The sequence below is a fragment of the Pelophylax lessonae genome (assembly GCF_965119305.1).
Source record: "Pelophylax lessonae genome assembly, chromosome: 10".
Lineage (NCBI taxonomy): Eukaryota > Metazoa > Chordata > Amphibia > Anura > Ranidae > Pelophylax > Pelophylax lessonae.
This window is the reverse complement of record NC_138777.1, coordinates 184487218-184498621: the sequence shown is the minus strand read 5'-3', so window position 1 is coordinate 184498621 and position 11404 is coordinate 184487218. Positions and strand designations below refer to the sequence as shown.

The 11404-nt window shown below is 43.9% G+C and overlaps 1 protein-coding gene across 1 annotated transcript in view; it reads left to right on the top strand.

Moving 5' to 3' along the window:
- Nucleotides 1-11404, top strand: part of CPNE2 (copine 2) — a 253848-nt gene that overhangs the window by 670 nt on the left and 241774 nt on the right. The window lies entirely within an intron of this gene.

The window sequence follows — 11404 nt, the reverse complement described above, 5'->3', positions numbered from 1 at the left end:
TGTGCCATCCTCTGTGCCTGAAGTGGTGGTGGTGGTGGTGGGGGGGGTGTTATGTGCCATCCTCTGTGCCTGGAGTGTTGGTAGTAGTGGGTGGGGGTTGTTATGTGCCATCCTCTGTGCCTAGAGTGGTGGTGGTAGGGGGGGGGGGTGTTAAGTGCCATCCTCTGTGCATGAGGTGGGGACCCCATATTTTCATCACATGCAGGCTGGGCTGTACCTGTAGAATGTCCTCTGATCTCTAAGTTTGAGTGAAATGCAGCCAGCCTCCAGCTCCATCCTCAGGCATTATATAATCAATGAGTCTTATGCTAATTCTTCCCATGCAAGTGTACAGGGCTGATCTCTCTGCCATTCCAATACTCAATGGCACTTCACTGTGCCATCCTATCATAGGGATCTGACTTTTTCAGCTGTATTTCTATACTATATATATATATATATATATATATATATATATAATGTGATTGCATAGGGGCCCTGCTGTGCACACGTGTTCTATCAGTGGTGCAGTACACAGAGCCCCCCTTGTCTTCCATGCCTTGCGTTGTGCAATGCCCCAGCTGTGTACACACCACACATCCGCCATACATAGTAAGGCCCCGCTCACACCTGTGTGCTTTGATGTGCTGCTTGTGTTCCGTCTGTTACCTAACTGCTGTATGACAAAGACATTACAATGCTAGAAAGTCTGCCTAAGCTCATTTGTGATGCTTGCTTTCTGCTAAACTCCTCCAGTGAATCAAAACCCAGCACCAAAAAATATAACATATTACATTTACCCCTCATTCGCATTGAACTTTTCATTTGAAATCGCATTTCAGTGCGACTTTAAAGACATCTGTGTGGTTTCATGCACCGATGTCTTTGCAAGTGGCACCCAAAATCAAAAAGTAGTGCAGAAACTACTTTTTTAAATCAATGTGGCGCTGCAAAGTTGGCATCGCACCGATTTGAATAGTGCCGTTGCTAACAGTGGGGTGCCACTTGTCGTGCAGTTTGACCTGTTAAATCACATGACAAGTCGCTCCAGTGTGGTCGAGAGCTTAACCAGTTCTGGACCGGAAGTTTTTCCCCCTTAATGACCAGGCCATGTTTTGCTATTCGGCACTGCGTTATTTTAACTGACAATTGCGCGGTCATGTGACGCTGTACCCAAATAAAATTGTATGTCCCTTTTCCCCCACAAATAGAGCTTTCTTTTGGTGGTATTTGATGACCTCTGCGATTTTTACTTTTTTTGCTATAAACAAAAAAAGAGTGACAATTTTGAAAAAAAATATATATTTTTCACATTCTGCTATATGAGATTCAAAAAAAAAAAATCAAAATTTTTTAACATTTTAGGCCAATTTGTTTTCTGCTACATATTTTTGGTAAAAAAATCGCAATAAATGTATTTTGATTGGTTTGCACAAAAGTTATCGCGTCTGCAAACTAGGGGATAGATTTATGTCATTTTTATTTATTTTATTTTTTTTTACTAGTAACGGCGGCGATCTGCTATTTTTAGCGGGACTTCGACATTGCGGCAGACAGATTGGACCCCTAACTGATATTTTTGACAGTTTTGGGGGGACCAGTGACATTACTACAGTATTCAGTGCTAAAAATATGCACTGTTGCTGTAATAATGACACTGGCAGGGAAGGGGTTAACACCAGGGGCGATCAAAGGATTAAGTGTGAGTCTAGGGGGTGTTTTCTAACTGTGGGGGGGATGGGCTTGTAATATCAACATAGAGACCTGTGTTCCTAAATAGCAGGAACACAGGAGCTCTGTGTTGATAGCAGAGAGAACAATGGTCTGCCGTGTTTACAACAGCAGACCGCCGTTTTCTCTCCACGGGGAGCAATCGCAGGTGCCCGGCGGCAATAGTGGCTCTGCGGCTCAGCTTCTCCGTTAGCGAGTGGGCGCACGCTCCAGGATCGCTCCCACAAACTGCCGTTCAGGTATGGTGATTCGCTTAACGTGCCCCCCTATAACTGCGGCCTCTGGTCAGTAAGTGGCTAATCAGTCCTTGGTGTGGTGGCTGCTAGAGTTGAGCTCAGATGTCCTCTGAACCTATCTCTAGCTGAAATCCAAATTTGCATTCTTTTTATACTCCAGCGTGCTGCGGGTCATTCCCACCATGAAAAAAAAAAGGGGCTGTGGGGATGGGAGTTAAACTGGCTTGAAATTTAGGGGAGTTAAAAAGAAGAGTGCAAGAGAGATGTGTTTGGAGGACACCCAAGTTCATCTATAGTGGTTGCGTTTGTTTTCTTTTTTTAACCACTTAAGCCCCGGAAGATTTTACCCCCTTCCTGACCAGGGGGTTTTTTGCGATTTTTTACTGCGTAACTTTAACGGACAATTGCGCGGTCGTGCGACGCTGTACCTAAACGAATTTCACGTCCTTTTTTTCCCACAAACAGAGCTTTCTTTTGGTGGTATTTGATCACCTGTGCGATTTTTTGATCATAAACAAAAAAAGAGCGTAAATTTTGCAAAAATAACAATATTTTTCACATTTTTTTATATGAAATTCCCCCAAAAAAATGTAAAAATCAAAATTTTTTAACATTTTGTTTTATGCTTCATATGTTTGGTAAAAAAAAATTGCAAAAAGCGTATTTTGTTTGGTTTGCGCAAAAGTTATCGCGTTTACTAACAAAGGGAAAGATTTTTGTCACTTTTGGTGTTTTTTTTTTTTAACGAGTAATGGCGGCGATCTGCGATTTTTTTTGCGGTACTGCGACATTGCGGCGGACAGATCGGACCCTTGACTGACATTTTTGACACTTTTGTGGTTACCAGTGACATTACTACAGTAATCAGTGCTATATATATATGCACTGTTACTGCAAAAATGACACTGGCAGGGAAGGGGTTAACTGTATTGGAGAGGGAGGGGTTAAGTGTGTCCTAGGGGCGTGTTTCTAACTGTAGTGGGACATGGCTATTGGTGTAAAAACAGAGATCAACGGTTCTACATAGTAGAACCGTCTGATCTCCATTTTTACACAGGGGAGAATGACAGGCGGCTTGTTTACATAAGCCGCCCGCCTTTCTCCCGCTCTACCGACGATCGTAGTGTGACCGGCGGACATCGGGTCCCCCGGTCACACGCGCGGACTCTCCAATGAACGCGCCTCAGCGGGCGCACGTTTGCCCGCTATTGGCTCACAAACCGGTCACAGGCTAGTGACATATATATATATATACGTCACTTTGCCTGGCCGGGGCTGACCGCCGCAGTATATCTACTTGCGGCGGTCGGCAAGCGGTTAAGCTTCTTTTATTTATTTTTACCGATTGATCCTGCAAATAACACACTTCCTGTCCCTGGGTGTCTACGTCACCCCTTCACCGTATCTATGGAGGGAGCCATGATTGTCCTTCTAGGCTGCTCCATTGATATGGACTATAAACCGTTTCTTATCTCCGTTTCCATTACATAGAGGGCAGATCAAGTGATAGTTCACAGCAGATAGCTAGGAAGGACGATAACTTTCAGTGCAGCTCACAGGAAGTGAGTATTTCTGTCCAGATCAAAGTGGAGATGAACTTGGGCATTCTCAGTCTGAACCCATCTCTAACTTTAACTCCTGTCTTCTTTAATTCTCCCTTTCCTCCACTGTCGCCAATCCATCTCCTGATAGTACAGAGCCTTGGGGGCACTCTGCACATGCTCAGTTTGGTGTGTATTGCTAGGTAGGGATTTTTTGCTTCTCTTGGGAGGGTGCATGTGATCAGCACAGGGCCAATCAGCACTGTCTAGACAGAGGGTCAAGGGTCATCTAGCCTCATAGAACAGTCAGAAGAAGAAGAATGAAAACTCCTACAGGCTTTAACCAGACACTGATAGCGATCACAATACTGCTATATACTGCTAATGAGAAAAGGTATTTAGCAGTTTATATTTCCTATTGCATTTCCATGTTCTTTGTGCTGTGGGAGACCAGATATAGTGAATAGGGATCGAGCGATTATCGGCAAAGCCGATATATCAAGGGCCGGTCTCCACTTTCCTCGATATATCGGAATCGGCCCTGGAGGTTACCGATATTGCCAATATTTCGGGAAATTGCTGTACCGGAGTGATGCCGGCAGCTAGAGGCTTCACCCCGGTACCGGCGTCCATAGCCGACGGTCGGCTGTCTTGTAATGACAACTAATGCGGCTGAGAAGCCGCTCGGCTGTTCTTACAAGGAGTGGGAGGGGACGTCCCCCCCCCTCCCGCCACCTTCCACGGTTCCGGTGGGAAGGGAGACCCGGGCATCCTACCTGCACAGCCGCCTGAAGAGAAGACCCGATCAAAGCCACATTCGGCTCTGATCAGGTCTCCATGTAAAAACCCAGAAGTGATGTCATGACATCTCTTCCAGGTATTCGGCACCAGATTAAAAAAAATGACAGCATTCAAAACAGCCAAACTTGGCCTTTTGAATGCTTTTAAGTGCAGAGGAGGGGTTTGGGGTCTTTTAGACCCCCAGATCCCTCCACAACAGTACCTGTCAAGTGTAAAAAAAAAGAAAATGTTTTTAAATGTACAATTATATCGGCCGATACCGATATTCAATGAATGGCCAAAATATCGGTATCGGCAACGAAAATCCGATATCGGTCGATGACTAATAGTAAATGCAGGCTCCTGACTTTGGTTGCTCTGCTAGCATGATAATTCAAAGTCTTCAAAGTGGAGTAAGGCTCATTTCACACTGTTGCGGGTGTGGGACGGCATGTAAATCGCACACTGTCCTGCACCTGAAGCGAAAATGTGCTGCTCTTATGTAGATGCTTCCGGAAGCCATTATTTGGTAATGGCACCCCTATACATCAGAAAATGCAGCGTGCAGCAAATTAAGTTACAGCTCCTTATCTACATGTGCAATGAAGGCATGCATGTTTATTCTTATTGGTTCACACGGCGTAATAACATCTGTGCCCGGGGCAGAGCCATCTTTTTCCGGCACAGGTGTTGCATGTTATGGGCAATGTACACCACACTGGGCATGTTCTGGGCAATGTACATTACACTGCGCATGTTCTGGGCAATATACACCACACTACCTATGGGCAATGTACATCACACTGGGCATGTTTTGGGTAATGTACATCACACTGGGCATGTTTTGGACAATTTACATCACACTGGGCATGTTCTGGGCAATGTACACCACACTACGCATGTTCTGGGCAATGTACATCACACTGGGCATGTTCTGGGCAATGTACATTACACTGCGCATGTTCTGGGCAATATACACCACACTACCTATGGGCAATGTACATCACACTGGGCATGTTTTGGGTAATGTACATCACACTGGGCATGTTTTGGACAATGTACATCACACTGGGCATGTTCTGGGCAATGTACACCACACTACGCATGTTCTGGGCAATGTACATCACACTGGGCATGTTCTGGGCAATGTACACCACACTACGCATGTTCTGGGCAATGTACATCACACTGGGCATGTTCTGGGCAATGTACATCACACTACGCATGTTCTGGGCAATGTACATCACACTGGGCATGTTCTGGGCAATGTACATCACACTACGCATGTTCTGGGCAATGTACATCACACTACGCATGTTCTGGGCAATGTACATCACACTGGGCATGTTCTGGGCAATGTACAGCACACTACGCATGTTCCGGGCAATGTACATCACACTGGGCATGTTCTGGGCAATGTACACCACACTACGCATGTTCTGGGCAATGTACATCACACTGGGCATGTTCTGGGCAATGTACATCACACTACGCATGTTCTGGGCAATGTACATCACACTGGGCATGTTCTGGGCAATGTACAGCACACTACGCATGTTCTGGGCAATGTACATCACACTACGCATGTTCTGGGCAATGTACATCACACTACGCATGTTCTAGGCAATGTACATCACACTGGGCATGTTCTGGGCAATGTACAGCACACTACGCATGTTCTGGGCAATGTACATCACACTGGGCATGTTCTGGGCAATGTACACCACACTACGCATGTTCTGGGCAATGTACATCACACTGGGCATGTTCTGGGCAATGTACATCACACTACGCATGTTCTGGGCAATGTACATCACACTACGCATGTTCTGGGCAATGTACATCACACTGGGCATGTTCTGGGCAATGTACAGCACACTACGCATGTTCTGGGCAATGTACATCACACTACGCATGTTCTGGGCAATGTACATCACACTACGCATGTTCTGGGCAATGTACATCACACTGAGCATGTTCTGGGCAATGTACATCACACTGGGCATGTTCTGGGCAATGTACATCACACTGAGCATGTTCTGGGCAATGTACATCACACTGGGCATGTTCTGGGCAATGTACATCACACTGTACATGTGGTGGGTAGGAAAGTGCGCTGATTCAATATAGGGTGTGCTGCTACCTTAGAGTGTATGTTGTAGAATAGGTAAAGAAATCAGGTGCGCTGCCCTAGTGCATATGTGCAACATACAAAATTATGTAAACAAATAAACCAAAAATGCAATAATAATGCAAAAAAATGAAAACGTATGCAAATCGTGTAAAACAAAAAATGTCCAGAAGGTGACTAGTGATACACCAATGTGCAATAAACGTCCATATTATAAGTCCATAAATAAAGTGCAAAAAATGGTGACAAAAACTTCCAGCTTGGGGAAAGGTGAACTGTGATTGGAAGGTGCAAAGTCCCACCACCAGCTTGGCCTCTTACCAGAAGTTAAACGTTAAGGGCATATATGAATATGACCGCCCCAAAGGTCATGCAGCCAGGTAGAAAAGTTCCCAGAAATACAGAAGGCACTCTGACACACTCGTGCTCCCTAGACTCTTACCGGACAAAAGCCAAACAAGAAGCCTGGTTCTATGGTGATGAGTGGTCCTGCCGGGGGTTACTGGACTCTAGGATGGCTGATGTAGTTGCTTGTGTCCAAGAGGAACAGACCCAGTCAAAAAGCCTGACGAAAGAAGATCCTGCCAAAGGTGGCTAGACTCTGATTGGCTGCTGTAACTCCTTAGTCTGGTCGACCTCAATGATAGGGGACACAACAGAGGGGACCGCAATGGTGCATTACCAACAGTAGATTTTTATTAAAACAAATGGTTGCACTTACAGTTGTGAAGACAATAATAGCGAGTTCCCTCACGGAGGAGCTGTATGGCGGGGTCCGCCTGCAGTGCGGACCGCGGCCTGGTCTAGATGTGATGACGCGGCGCCTCCTCTCTGACGCGTTTCTCCCGATAGGGCATCCACTTAGATCACCTCCTATCTAAGTGGATGCCCTATCGGGAGAAACGCGTCAGAGAGGAGGCGCCGCGTCATCACATCTAGACCAGGCAGCGGTCCGCACTGCAGGCGGACCCCGCCATACAGCTCCTCCGTGAGGGAACTCGCTATTATTGTCTTCACAACTGTAAGTGCAACCATTTGTTTTAATAAAAATCTACTGTTGGTAATGCACCATTGCGGTCCCCTCTGTTGTGTCCCCTATCATTGAGGTCGACCAGACTAAGGAGTTACAGCAGCCAATCAGAGTCTAGCCACCTTTGGCAGGATCTTCTTTCGTCAGGCTTTCTGACTGGGTCTGTTCCTCTTGGACACAAGCAACTACATCAGCCATCCTAGAGTCCAGTAACCCCCGGCAGGACCACTCATCACCATAGAACCAGGCTTCTTGTTTGGCTTTTGTCCGGTAAGAGTCTAGGGAGCACGAGTGTGTCAGAGTGCCTTCTGTATTTCTGGGAACTTTTCTACCTGGCTGCATGACCTTTGGGGCGGTCATATTCATATATGCCCTTAACGTTTAACTTCTGGTAAGAGGCCAAGCTGGTGGTGGGACTTTGCACCTTCCAATCACAGTTCACCTTTCCCCAAGCTGGAAGTTTTTGTCACCATTTTTTGCACTTTATTTATGGACTTATAATATGGACGTTTATTGCACATTGGTGTATCACTAGTCACCTTCTGGACATTTTTTGTTTTACACGATTTGCATACGTTTTCATTTTTTTGCATTATTATTGCATTTTTGGTTTATTTGTTTACATAATTTTGTATGTTGCACATATGCACACTGTGCATGTGCCATGGCACATCATCAAGACGTCCGCCTCAAGTACCAGGGAAAAACACCTGGTTCCCTGATGACGTAAGAAAAAAAGATGACAGCTGGGGACTGGTAAGTGCTGGATTCACTGGACATGTGCTGTATGTTTTTACAGGAGGGAAATTCCTCTTTAAAGCAAAGTTCCAGTCAATTTTTTGTTTATTAGAAATCATCAGCTACAAAAACCGTAGCTGCTGACTTTTAATAAACAGCTACTCACCTGTCCCACCCCAGCCGTGTTCACCCCTTGTCCTCCCTCAACAACCAGGGAGGAGGTCTTAAAGCGGAAGTTCCACTTTTGGGTGGAACTCCGCTTTAAACAAGGTGAATTCCGATTGTTTAGGGTGGGCTACTGTACTTTTTTTTTTTTGTATGTTCATTGCTTATTTTATTTGGAAAAAACAGTGTTGGCTAGTCTACTAGGGAACTCTCTGTTAACTGTTCACAACATTCGTCCATCATTAGTAAATGGATATTAAAGTATATTTACTTGTTTTAAACTTGTATTTTTTTTTTACATTTCTTTAGTTACTTCCTGGTTTTTCAGGCCTGGGAAAATCATATCATACATCCCAGGAGTCTTCAGGAGGGGAGGATGGGTTTTCCCAGCTAAGCACATCCTCCTGTCTGCATGCCTGAGCTAAGAGCAGATAGATCCCAGGAAGTAAATACTACATGAATCATCTGCCCTTAGTCAAGATGGCCACACCCGGAAATTCTAGAGCAGGGTTTCTCAACTAGGGTTCCGTAAAACCCTAGGGTTCCTCCTGAGGTTTCTAGGGGTTCCTTGGGCAATGGGCAATTTCTGCCTATTCGATAAGTTCCCGATGACACCATTGTTCCTTTTAGCTATCTGTAAGGGGGTAATTCTTCCCAATAATGACAATAGTAAGGAGCATTCTTCCCACTGACTGTCATAATAATGTGTCACGAGTTTTAGATTTTTAATTTTTAGCAGGGGTTACTTGAGACCAAAAATTTATTTCAAGGGTTCCTCTGTGTTGAAAAGGTTGAGAAAGGCTGTGCTAGAGGGTTGTTTTTTCAAAGCGATTTTTTTTCAGCACAATAAAGCATGGAGACATGGATGGATGGATGGATGGGGAGTTTGCTTTGAATATTAAAAATAAAAAAGCATTTTTTAGTTTGTGGTGCTTAGAAGCAGTGTACTTGCACTATAAAGTTCTCTAAGGTACATATTGATTTATACATGGTCATAGAGATGGTCCTATTCACTATTTACATCTATGTACAAACAGTCTGCTGCACATTTTTTGTATTCCCAGTTAGGTCCAGTGAATGGTGGCACCGATACCTTTTTTTACCAGCGAGTACGAGATCCGATACGTACGGTCATGTACTCGCCGATACAGAGTATTGATACCTTTGTGGTGCTACATTCAAAATTAATAGGCTCAAATCGCACTGCAAAGAATCGCATGCGATTTGATCAGGAACGAACCAGCCTAAAGCTGGCCATACCCTGGCCGAAAAATTGTTCAAACTCATTTTTGAAAAACGAAAAATCGGCTATGAGAGCAGAACATTGTGCCATCATGTAACGACCGAATTTCGAACGATGCATCGTCAAAGGACATAATTGAATCAGTTTTTGTTCAGTTTGTCACATATGCCTAGTGCAAACAGCTCTGACGAGAATCACATTAACGTTTCAATTAATCGTTCGTTCGGTAGAATTTTCCAAACTGTTCCTTCTATTTTTCGGCTCTGAAAAGTTAAAATCGATTTTCTATTTGTGCCCATTAACTGAACGAAAAACAAACGATCGGACCTAATGATAGATTTTCAAACGATTTTTCGGCCAGTGTATAGCCAGCCTAAGGGTTCTAAGGATTTGAACCAGCCTATAGGGTTCTTAGTGACCCGGTCTTGAGAGACATAAGGGGGCTGCCACTGAAGGCGTCATTCGCAAAAAAATTCTTATGAACTCTAGATAAAGGTCTATAAAATACATCATACGCTGTTAAATAACCCCAATTACAAATATCTCCGCAAGGCGCTTCTCATCTTAAAACCTGAGGATATCGCAGAATAGCAATTTTCTCTTATAATACATGTTCTGATTACAAAATAGAAATGTCTACCAAAGCGTGGCAGTCTAGGAGGCTCAAGCTATATGAGGTCCAGTCCAGATTTCACTGGACCTTAAAGTGGAAGGTCACCCTAGAATAACTCTATGAGCATTAATAGCCATATAACACATGTACCCTGATAAAAGCATAGCACCCTCTTTGGGTCGGTGCCGCCCCACCTCTTCCCTTCTCACCACACCTACCCAACCCACCACCCTTCTCCTTTTCTATTGCTCTTACCAGTTTTTTTCCAATTCTTAATGATGTTTAAATAACCAGTTGGCTACAATAGATTGGACATTGTCTGTACGCCTTGTTGACCTCTTGTATTGTGCAGCTAATTTCTGTTTGAAAAATCCTGACTTTATCTTATTTTATAGTGACACTAACAATTTACACACAATATTCTTTTCTCAGTTTAGGTTCTAAGGCTCCATTCATACCTGAGCGTATCATTTTCAGGCATTTTTCAGGCATTTTTTGCAGGTGTTTTGGGGCAGGCATTGACATCTAACAAAAACACTTGTAATCAAAAAAGAAGCTCATGTACTTTTTTGAGCTTCAGGTGTTTCGCTTCAGGCGACAAAAAAGCTTATATGTGAGCGGGGGCCATTGGAATGAATGGGATTTTGCTTGTTGGGCGTTTTAAAACTTCAGAGATGAATGTTTTATGAGCTGAAAAACCCTCAGGTGTGAACTGGGTCTAAAGGGGAAAAGTAAACTGTGAATTTCAGCTAACCTATCTGATGTATTCTTTTAATCGGAAGACTTTGTTCTATTTTGGGGTGAGTATCTGTGTTGCAAATTATGTAAAAGCCTATTGGGGAAAATGCAGGAAACTTCATATTTTTTCAAATTGTTCCTTATTTCTGGGTAAGTAATTGAAGTATCACTGTCCCTTGATCCCTGCACCCTAGTACACTGGTCCCCCATTCCATACACATTTACTTATTTGGATTGTATTTGCTTTTTATTTGCTTGTTAATTCTGACACTAGTGGCACAATGCACTTTTGCACATTATCATAAGTTTGGTAGCAGCGCTGGACTACTTGGGATTTGTTCACGTTAAAGGCACTAGCACTTTATATTCTAGCAGCAGCTACATATACCCATATTTTTATATTTATTTTTTACTTTTTTGTATTTCTTACACACTCATATTTATTCATACCATAAGCGCGGGGAAATTTCACCTTTTCA